This window comes from Anser anser, assembly GCF_964211835.1.
Source record: "Anser anser genome assembly, contig: HAP1_SCAFFOLD_171, whole genome shotgun sequence".
Taxonomy (NCBI): Eukaryota; Metazoa; Chordata; class Aves; order Anseriformes; family Anatidae; genus Anser; species Anser anser.
Window position 1 is genome coordinate 134,111 of NW_028153528.1, and position 12,096 is coordinate 146,206.

Consider the following 12,096-nt stretch of genomic DNA (forward strand, 5'->3'; position numbering starts at 1 on the left):
ATCATCCTTTCTAACTACCCTCGCATGGCCTCAATTAAGAGTACACTCTCAAGACAAGTGAGAAAGTGTTCCTCTTGCAAAATTAGGCAGGATAGCTGCCAAAGTTTCTAAAGTCATTACAGCAGTGAACGTGGAAAAAGGTAATGTTTAAAGAAGCAGGTAGGTTCAACAACCAAACTAAACACAAAAAGCACCAAAGAAAGTCAGACTAGCAGCACTGAAGATTGTGTTCTGGTAAATACAGTCTATACCATGTATCAGGATGCAAATATAAAAATCAGAAAACAGCCTCTTAACAACTTCAATTTTCATCCCTGCCACTTACTTTATTCGATTACTAAGATTGGATGAGTTATGTTTTAAATGGCATAGGAAATCTGACCAAAATTTGTACAGTACTATCATGATCTACTTAGAAATGACTAGGCAGGGATGTAAGTTGGTACTACTGATATTCAGTGCATCCTGTAGCTTACATCTGTTTCACAGTTTTGATTTGAAAAGTTTATGGAACTTTTGATATTTGGACCATTATTTTATTTGCGTTACAGGAATAAACAACAGTGTTTACGATTTCTTTATATTGCATCATCCGGAAGTCCCATTTAATGATTTGAAACTTAAATTAACTTAAATACTTAATATTAACTTAATATTAATTAAATACTTAATGTTAACGTAAATACTTAAATTAACTTACAGGCAGCTTATATAACATCCAATAAAAGAAAAAATAATCTGAATATTCATGGTCATAGTTTTATGGAATAGATTTTTCCTATTAAAATGAGAAAAAAACTCTCTCACAATGAGTTTGGTGAGTATCAAAAACTGAGTCATCGTTAGCAGACATGCAGAATGCTCTCTTCTACTACTCTTTTTCACACTCTTGGCCTGTATCTTTCTGTGTGACTTAAATATGAAACCAAAAATTAAGCTTTTTTTTTCTTTTTATACTTGGCACTCGTTTCAAGTATCATTCCTGTAGAAAAACTATACAAACCTTCACCAAAACTTCTCTTCTTAGGACTCATTCATTCAATTGCTAACGAGAAATGTTATAGTTTGCTATATAGCCTGCTTAGCACTGTAACTGCATAGAGGAAGAAAGATCCCTAAGGCATATGCTCAGATTTTTCTCTAATCCAAACTGTCAATCCATTAGAATTCTGAAAAAAGTCTTACATCAAAACAGATCTTCATTCAGACAACTATCGCTTGCCCATAACAGCCCATATTCCTCTTTCTGTTAACACCTGTGAGCTTCAAGGGGGCAAAGACAGTTGTCAGCCTTCAAGCAAGTCTAATCTACAATTGGACTCAGGATATAAAATATATATATACCCACACACACACGCATAGATATATAGCATTGGTGGGCCAGAGATTTACTGAGTATTCCAACTCAACTGTCCAAAGGGACTCTTGCCAGCAGATCAGTGTGGTGCTCCTGCTCCAGAACATGGCACCCAACAGAGACCAGCATCACAAAAAACACTACCACCACTACCTACTCTACAAACAAAAGGTAGGGCACTGCAATAAACTTTGTGAACGAAATCAAAAGCAGTGTGAGTTTTCTGTATCTCCTTCCTAAATGGAGAAGTAGAAAGGAGTTCTAACAGAGACAATTTAGAACAGTTTGAAAAAAACATAATTAAAACCCAGCACCTGATTGCACCTGTACCAGAACCTTAAAGCCAGTCGCTTCCACCCCTAAAAAGGTGGTTGTTGTGAAGTCCAACTTTTAGATGCCAAAACAAAGTGTTGAGTTCTTTCTGCAAGCCAAAGAATGCCCATGGTCACCTAAGAATTGCTTGGCAGATGAGCACAGAGTCAACAAAATTCCCTGCTACTGTTCTTTGAAAAGAGCGACTCCCTAAAAACCGAGTGCAAAGTCCCTTAACTCAAGCATTATTACCCAAAACACCATTTGCCCAGAAGGAAAAGCCATCAATATTATCTGGAGGATAACTCATTTGACCTAAACCAAGAAAGCAGTATAACACAAAGCAGTCTCCTCAAGAAGAAATTCAATTAATTCTGCTGGATTTTTTTTATTTTAGAGATGAGTTAGCATTTGGCCTCAAATGATTCTAAAGAACACATGGTCTTCATGTGAACTCAAAGCAGACAATTAACTTCATCATGAAAGGAGTATTAAAAAGAAGAATAATAAATCATAAATCTTCCTCCATGTTTTTGCTTAAAAAATAAAGAAAAAAACACATCAATAAACATCCTCCTGAACTGTAACTCACTTCCCCTACTTCACCTTCTAAAGAATACTTCAGAAAGAATCATCCCATTAGGACAGAGCTTTCAAACTGCAAGCAATTAAATAGCTAAAACTAATAGCTTTTCCCCTAGGGAACATTAGGAGGGACAAATTATTTTGTTATAAGTAAACTGAGTTATAAACCATGAAATATCTGTCAAAGCAAAATTTGTAACACTACAGATTTAGTTAAACTACAAAATGAGCCATATTTCCTGTAGAAGGAAAAAATTAGGCCTCCAATAGCAAAGATCCTTTCTGTGGATACAGCATTATAACGTGCCTCGTTTCCCATCTTCGTATCCTACTCAGAAGATAAACTTGGGATAAAAAGTGGTGTATCAGTACTTTTATTCTTGCTCATCTTCCTTCCTTTCATAAAAACAACAATTTTCTCAAAGTTCTATTGATCTTCAAACACAATCCAGACTTTGCAGCTCCCTCAAAATACAAAATTTTCATTGGATTTCACATTCCTTTTACTGAGAACTGTCACCACCTTTCCAAAAAGACAGGCATGCAGACCGTACTGAAAAAGGAGATTTCTTTCTTCCTTCAAGTAAGTTTTAAATTAATAGATGTCATACCTTTCAGATGGTTCTGCTCGCTGTTCTGCAGGCAAAGTCTTCTCTCTCATCCCCTGCAAGTTAAGTTTAGTTCAAGACTTAGCTGAATATGTACAGAATACACAAAGTACCAACAACCACTTCATGTGGTTTTTTGTGGTTTTTATTTTATTTATTTATTTTTAATTTTATAGCACTGAATACACCTCACCTACTTAACGTTGTTCCCTAATTCAGCATTGTGGGTACAGTTCAGTTAAATTTTGAGGCTAAAGTAAGCATCACTGCTTCACTCAGCATTGAGGACAAACTGATAGAACACTAAATCAAATTTGTCAAATCCTCTAACAAAGAAAGTAATTACTTTAAACAAAATGACAAAAATTGTGTGTGTGGGGGGGAGAGTTTTCATCAAAACTTGTGTTTACCAACCCCGTAAAAGGGACGTACTTTTCGGTTTTCTATCATTTATCAACAAACAAGAAAAAAAAAAACCTCTACCCCCACAAAAAACTAAGCAGTTGCTGCTACAAAGTTGCTGTAAAGCTTTTTGCTTCTGGCCCAAGTTTTTTAATTTGGTGAAAGCCTTCTCTGTGCACGTGCACATGCCAGAGAAGTTGCTTAAGCAATAGAAGCTATAGTAGCTGCTATCTTCTGTTTTTCGTAGAAGACAGAAATTGAATTCGTTAGCTTTGTAACTGTTATGCATACCAGAATTGGTTTTCTCCCTTTTGAAAATAGTAGAGGGTATGCCTATGTCAGATTTGGTGAGCAAGGTGATCAGATGAGGGCACTGCAAGACTGCCAGAACGCACCAGGTCTGGGGGGAAAAGGAATCCGGCTGAGCATAGGAATTTCTAAAAGGTAACCAAGGAGTTGTGCATTGATACAGTTATTCTAAATAATCAGATTCTTGTAGCTCTGCCTTTGGAAAGTCTGTGGCCCTTGCTGTAGTGGCTGCACACAGGATGCAGTCTACAAAACCAGAAATGCAGAAGTCCTATGTTTTGACTCCCTGGATTCATCAACCTGCTTCAGGATGGCTGGGGGAATCCAACTGTTAAGTCTAGCCAGACAGCGCAACTTGGGCTTAGCTGCCATTGTAACCAGCCTTGTTTCTCAGCAGTAGGAAAGCTGAATGCATTGGTAAATATTTTCAGGTTTGGGCCTGCATAAGGTAGAAGGGACAAGAAGTGGTTTTATATGCTAGGGAGTTCTTGTTCTTAGAGCTTTCCCTCTAGTTTGAGAGAAGCACATAACTAGTTTTACAGTGGGTTGACAGGAAAGAAGTGGGGGGGAAAAATGGGAACGCAGGGAGAAAGCCAAAGGCGTTATTACTAGAACAGGTTTAGAATGCTATTCTTTGCTTTTCATGAGCTTAGGGCAATGGGGAGTTTAAAGCTTAGCACTTCCTGAGAGGGTTTCTTACTCTACCGGCTCAGTTCTATCACTTATTTAAGGCAATTCAGGTCTCTGAACGGTTAAAGAACTGATACCAAATTTGATGAACTTTGATCCAGGATACTGACAAAACAGGACTTCATATAAACAATTTCAGTATGTTCATGAGGTTAGCTTGTGTGTTCTGTTAAATAGTAAAAAATGACACTTCTGTTTCTGTTTACCTAGCATAATTCTGCAAATGTTGCCTCCTTCTGCTTTAGAATGGAAATGCTCTTCTCCAAGAGAGCACTGTCCAAACTTCTTTGCCAAAATTTTTTGATTAAATTAATATTGTTTTATTTTGAAAACAAGAATAAGCCACAAACATGTTTTCTTGCTTCGGCTATCCAGAAGAACGTCAACAGTATTTTCAGATTTTCCTTCCCTACACAACTGTATGTAGGAAGAGTGCAGTTGGAAGCAGAAGACCTAAGATGATGTATCTTCTGTTTGTTTACTACAGTAACAAGACAATGGATTACCTCTTTATTAGAACTTGTGTAGCTTTGCAGTATTGAAACAAATGTAGGTATTAAAATACACATCAGTAATACGTTTCTGAATGGCTGAGTACCGTGCTCTCTTAGCATTGAAATACCCAGCCATTGGATTAGTTTGTCCCTCATGTTTGCTTAGTTTGGAAGCTATTTCAGAATGCCTTCAGCTTGTATTCTTCCCCAAAAGCATAGAACTCACTTCTCTGCATCCCCAATTCAAGTCAGAGAAACTGGGCACTGCAGACACAGGAGGTCTGCCTGTACAGAATCAGTGAAGACAAGTCTAAACAGCGGATTTTTTTGAATATGCAGCTGGGTTATCTGAATGTTCTTTATGCAGTGTACCTCAGTTTTAGTACAGATAGCACTTGTCTTGGTTCTTGTCATTAGTCTGAAGCTGCCCCTGAGAAAATCTTGAAAGGGAAAGTAGTGAAAGCTAATCAGCTGGCCCTTTCTTCTTAAGAACCAGCGTATTTTGTAATTCTCCCACTAATAATAAGGCGTCATGCTGGAGAATCGCGATTGTGTTGTTAAGCAAGACTGACTTCACCTGAGCGGTATAGTTGGCAGCTGTTGAATGTTTAATGGACTTTAAACAAACAAAAAAACTGAGCAGGTGGAGGTAGACATGGCAAACTGACAGGCAGCGTCAGATGCTTCTTTGAAATGGATAATCTGACTCCATTCACTTCTTTCTGGAAATAAGATCTAGTAATTAACCAAACAAAAGATAGAAGGGTTAAGACTGCATCTTTAAAGCAGCTGTGCTTGATAAATGTCTCTGGTCTTAAATCAATCTTTAGCAAAGCACAGAGACATAGCAGCAGCTTGCTTATGCCAACGCTAAAAATACTTGATGTGTACAGGTAACCATGTCAAGGCTCTGGAGTTAATCCATGAGAACAATTCCTTCTGGTATTGGCAAAGGTGAGGATGCTTGCTTCTATAGAAATGAGGTTTTGAGCTGTGACTTAAGCTGTCACTTAGGTGACTGTTTAGGAAAGCTTCCTTTTAAGCTTTGAAGTATGTAAGCTGACAAATTGTTTAAGTTCAGAACTGGGTTTACAGTCTCTTGTTCTCTGACTGTATGCAACTTCTCATGTTTCAGACTGAAAGCAGAATTGCAGCGGTACCAGTCATACAACTATAATGCTTATTGCCAAGATTACCAGAACTACCACTCGCAGAAGAGTTACGATGCTTACGCTGACTACAACTACAGCTCCTATGCTCCCTATGACAGCATGCAAGCTGTTGGAGACTGCTCTTTAGGAGATTCTTTAATGGCTCCAGCTGTTTTTGAGGTAAAGATAGTGCACGCTTGCTGTAAAGAAAATATTTCACAGATAATACGTTGTACAGATTTGTGTGAATCAGCAAAAAGAATCCGAAGTTGAAAACATGCTTTCTGCTTAGTGTGAAGTTAAAAGAGCAGATTCCATTCAGAGGTGTTTGTATTTAAGTGCTTAAATAGTAAATCCATAGAATTAGTGATTTATACACCATTATTTGTTCACGCATACCAAAGAATGGTTTTGACAGCATAATTGCGTACGCTTCTTCTGTTCCTGTTCTTCTGATTTGCTTTGCTTAAAGCAAATTAAACAGTTGTTGCAAGTGGTCTTATCGTGGTCAATTTATTAGTTGTGACCTCCGGAGGTCCCTTCCAACCTGTACTGTAATATTGGCTTTCTTCTAAAAATAAGTAGATAAAATGCCATCTATCCTTGTAGTTGTAGGAAGAAGGAATGGATTGAGACTGCAGCACTTTGAATCTGTGATGCTTTCTGAAATGAGTTATGATTAAACTTAGCCTTTTCTGTCTTTCAGGAATCTTCAGTTATGACTGCAATCGGTGATGACCTAATTACTGACGGTAATAAGGGTTCTATCATTGTCACTTGAGTTTAGCCATCCTTGTGCCTTTTAACAATACAAGCCAACCTCTACTGGATGAAGAACATCTTGAAAATTCAGCTGAGGTCAAACCTCTGTGGGGTTGATCTGCAATCAGCTGGGGTTTTAAAGCTGATACAGCATACACTGACCGCATCAAGTAAAACGGGACACTGTCAATGCTTCGCAGCAGGTTTCTTGTACCTGTGCCTTCATTCCCATTTGAAAATGGTCTAAGACAGAATTTTGTTCTTTGTATTGGTTCCGCTAAACAGATTTTATATTAGAAACTCAGTAATATGCAAAAGCTTTGTTCTCCACCCTGAGGTAAAAGCTTATGTTGCAGATTCCAAAAGGAGGATTCAGCTTGCACTTACAAATACGGTACAAAACATATTTGTGTCCTGGAAGGTTTGCAAAGTTCCTCACGTGGAGGCATTTTGTGTTAGTGTTTAGAAACTATCCTATGTAACGTGTATTGCCGTAGAAGTGAATTAAATGACTCTTGGGAGGGTTTCATGGCTGATTACCCGTAAACGTTATCTTTACTATCTTAAACCTTGTCTTTGTCTTTATCTTGAAAGACAATTCTAGTCCCAGCCTTCTAATATAAAAATTCCCAAAAGTTGGAGTTGTGAGGCTCAAAATTTTAGAGGACTAAATACCTCACTAAAATTAGTAGATCTAATAGCTTATTACACTTAGCTTAAAATACATTTTGTTAGCCATTTCACATGAAGTTTTTTTGTGCGCATGCCTCAGATTTGATACTTGGACTTACCAGGCTTTTATTTTCAGATCCACAGCTCTACTTGGATGTTGATGAAATGAACAGACAATTCACGGAGACAAGCGAAGAACTCTACGATTCACTCATGAATTGTCACTGGCAACCTCTGGATACGGTCACTTCTGAAATCCCCTCTGCTATTTAAGCGTCTTCTAGAGCATGACCGTTAGGACCAAAGTGCTAAAACTACATTTCTTCTACATTATTCTAGCTCATAAGTTTTAAAGCACAATGATAGGTTGGGTTTTTTTTGCTATGCTTTTGACAGTTTCTGTAATCTTTTTGTTCATCACTCCCTTCTTGGAGCATCATGAAGTCATGTAAATATTCGAGAAATGTAAAGAGGTAAATGGGGTCTTATCTTAAAGATAAGACTTGCCTGTGTAAATAAAAAATTTGTATCTGCAAACCTGCCAGCAAGGGATTTTACTTGTACCTGTGTGCAGCACGTTCTCTTCCGGCTTATGGAATTTAACAAGGTAGTAAGGGTATTTCATCTGTCTTTATTTTTATATGGGCATTAGGACACAAGCGAAATCTAGCTTTCCCTTGTTTTCCTGGTTCCTTAGGTAAGCGACAAGCCAAGCCTTTCATGTGCTTGCTTAGACTGGAAGTATGTATGGGAGACACTCACAGGCCTTGCTATGGAAACACCTGTGCCCACTTTTTCCTGCAGGCTGCTGGCTCTAACTGTACTACTGATATATGCTAGGTCAGCTAAAATTGGCTTATAAATAGGGTATGTTAAGCATATGGAAGTGTAGACTTCAACTGCCATAGCTACAAACATCCCGTGGAATGAGGATGATGTCTGCTGGCACTCTCTGCATCAGCATTCAGTTTTCCCTTGCCCTTCTTACTGTTAGACTTCTCAGCTGACGCTTTACAGCGAAGAAATTGCTACAACATAATCCGTGTTCTTAAACCTAAAAAAAAAAAATCTTGGAGAAAACAACTTGCTGGTTTTCCCTCCTTGCTGGCAAGGAGAAAAATAGTCCACCAGGAACAACAAAAAAATCCTAGTAACAGCTCCTTAAGTTATACCCTCTGCTACCCTCTCTGATTGCTCTGGTCTTCCTTCATTCGTGGTAATGAAGTTTTTAAAGCTCTGGTAGAAGGATGACAGTACTCAAGTCAAAGGAGATGAGAGCCATGAGGAAAGCTTTGCTTTAAGCTAGAGCAGTCTTGCGAGTTGCTGCCTTTATGCTGTTCTTATCTTGAAGGGTACAGAGTCTTTTCCAGTCATAGGGACTCCATAACCCTATGAGTATGGAGAAATAGTTGCTAATTAACAGTGTGTATAGTAAGTAAGTGAGGCTGGAAACAAAAGAATATTCCTCCAAGAAAAAAAAGGAAGCAGAAATTACTGTACTTAATAGCTGGGGAAGCTGTTAAAGCTAGTTGACACAGTTCTGGTACTGCCGTGTGTGTTTTGGGGGCAACATAAACCATAATTGCTGTGATGGCAGGTAAGAATCCAATTCTTTTTTATGGCTTAGTGTAGTCAGTGAAAGCAGTGGTCCTAAGCTGCATGCTGTTCTTAAATGTAATGCAAATTCTCTTTTGTGACTCCTCAGTACTTCCAGGTTACTTGTAGCTGATCACCAGCAACTGCTTCTGTTAGCTATTAGCTGTTGGGTTTTTGCTAGGAATACTTTCAGTCCTGAATTGAAATGATGACATCCTGAAACAGAAGAGGCTCTTGGAGTATTGTAGGAAGCACATTCTTCCTGGTTCTAGTGCAGGTGTACACGTAGGAGGAGGCAGAAGGCAAAGAACCTCACATAGGTGGAGGGGGTGAGGTGGCATCACAGTTAGAGCTGTTGCAGTTAACTCTTCCCAAAGCATGAAAGCAACGTGGCTGGGAACAGGGATTTGTTGGGTTGCTTCTTTGTGTGAGCCAGGGAGTCTTTTGAGGGGCAGATTAATAAGAATATGACACAAGGTAGAGGTGCAATAGATGAAGCAAAGAATCTGGGTGGGAAAAGGGTTGCTTGTACGTGTCTATGGAATTGTTTCAGGGGACTGAGCTGGGGCAAATTCAAGATAATAGATGCAGCCTCCTTGACTTTGGATGGCAGTGCTGAAGCTTCAAAACCTTACAAGCTTTGATGCCACTTCAATTGTAGTGCATAGCTGTGGTACTTGAGCTCAGAAGTGCAAACTGCACAGGATTTTTTTATCTATTTTCTTCAACGTGAGCAGCAAAACATCTTCCAGGAATGTGCCTGGGTGCTACGCTGCTTTGACACGGCTTGCTTTGCATCACCAAACACAGTAGTTAGGTTGCATCGAGTACTTTGTGGAAACATTCATTGTGTTGTCACCCAGAAATGGGATGCTACAGATGTGTGTTGGCCCGGCAGTATCAGTGCTGTTTTTTGGCCTTTGAGAGGTTGGTCCATAACATGTGACCTGTGTAATGAGGGGCCCACATAGATTGGTGACTTCATTAAGTCTGATGCTGTGGTGGTGTGTGACCCAAGGCCCTGAACGTCAGAAAATCAGGCTGTGGCCACCTATTTTATGCAGACTTTGCCTATTAACAAGGTCTCTACACTGTACGTTAGAGACGTGCGCCTCCTTTTCTGGACTAGATAGCGAAAATACCAGTTTTGTAGTTCAGTGAATGAGATTGGTTGGGCTGTTTGTTCTCCAGAGCTGAAAAATGTTGGGAGTGTATTCTCTTGGAGTCCACAGAAATGAAAATGATGAGAGGAAGAGAACGTTGGTTGCAGCCCGCGTGCTGCTGTTATAAAGTAGTTCTCTGATGTCTTTTTCCCTCTGCTGAGACTTATCAGCCTATCGTCCTTTCCTGTTAGGAGCGCATACCTGGCTTGGGATGGTGTGCGCAGGGCAGATTCTTTACCGTAAGAGCGCAGTGAATGCCAGACTTCTTCCTGTACTGCCGTGTTAACCGTGAGTCACAAATTCAGGAAGCAGTGATTGCATCGGAACTGCTAGAATGCTTTGCGGAGTCTTTTTACTGGGTAAACTTCACAGCTGCAGTTACAACTTCCAGCCTGTGTTAGCTGAACACATCGTACTGGTGCCCGCCATCAGTTTGACAAAGATGGGATTGCAGTAGGGACTTGCTTTTTTCCTTCTTTTTAATTAAACAAGTCTTTGAAGCAACTTTTCCAACACCGCCATACTTCACTTCTTCCAGTTATTTTCTGTTTTACTTAGCTGAAATGTTTTTTTTTCTTCCAAGCTTGAGGAAGTTTTCTACAAGAATGTCCCGTAATGATTTCATAAACTCTTTTCGTTGTACCTAGCTGCAACAGAGAGTGCTTTTATTCAAAAACCTGCTGGTTTTCTTTTCCAAGAAGTAGTGGGGTTTTTCCTATCTCTTCACTGATGGGAAAGGCTGTAGGACAGTAGCTTGAGGGGCTACTAATGCTGTCATCAGTGAGCCGGGAAGAGGCAGGAGTCCGAAACGGGTAAAAAGTACTTAAAAGGATACCAAAAGAGTAAACGGTACTTAAGCCGTGGATGTTTCTTTTTGCAGGGATGCTCTGAACCAACCGCTTCTTTCTAGCGCTACCTCAAAGTAACTTGCAGATAGACCTCACAGGGAAGGTTGATCAAATGGTGATGATCGCTGTCATTCTGCTGGACACGCAGATACTTGCCTTTCGTTTTGGCTCATTTTTAATACCAATTAACTTCAGTGCCTCGCGTTAATAGACACCGTTTGACTGCATCGGCAAATGTTTCTGAGTCGTGAGTGTCATTAAAGGCCTGTCACCCTATGGAAATCCTTCTAAATAAGAAAAATGGCATTTAAATAAATAAATAAAGCAGCGTTTGAACTTATGAGCAAACCTAGCGTAGCTGCCTTTGACGCTGATCTGGAGGAGAAAAATCACGTTATCACGCTACTATGGTTGCCTTAATAGGTTTGGTGTACATGAGGGAGGGAAGTATTATGTGATGTTTGCCTAGCTATTACATGGCCGATGCAGGAGGGGTTTTAGTCAGTTCCCTGAGCACGTATTGTTGCAGAAGTCGGTGATTTCACTGCCCAATGTCTGTTATTAAGGGCACGATTCATGTCCCGTTATCGTTTTTATTCTTTATTTATGTGTTTATTTTCTGGGGCGGCGATCTGTCACGATGCCCATCGTTCCCCTGCCGTGGGGTAGAATTTAGCGTGACGACTGCCTCCCGGACCAACGGGGCCACGAATCCGGCCTAAAACACTGCTTGTGCGTTGGTTGTCGGCGTGGGGGCTGTTGGTTGTCGGTGCGGGGGTATCGGTTGTCGGTGCGGGGCTTTTCTGACGAGCACTGTGGGCTCGGGGCGCCGTCCCACGCCCGGCGCGGTGCTGCGGCACACCAGCGGTCGGCGCCACGGCGCGGGGAGGCTCTGGAGGTGACTCCTAGCCCCGTGCTTACGGTGGCCGGGCCGGGGTTCATTATGGCGGCCGGGTCCTGAGGGCGGGAGCGGGAGGGCGGCGGGACCGGGACGGGACCGGGGCGGGGCGAGGAACGGGAGCGGCAGCGGGAGGGGGGGGCGCGCGTTCCCGTGAGGGGAGGGGGCGCGCGAGGGAGGGAGGGGGAGGGTGTGAGAAACACTCCGTAGCCAATAACTTGGGCTCAGGCGAGGAGCTCGGCGAAGCAG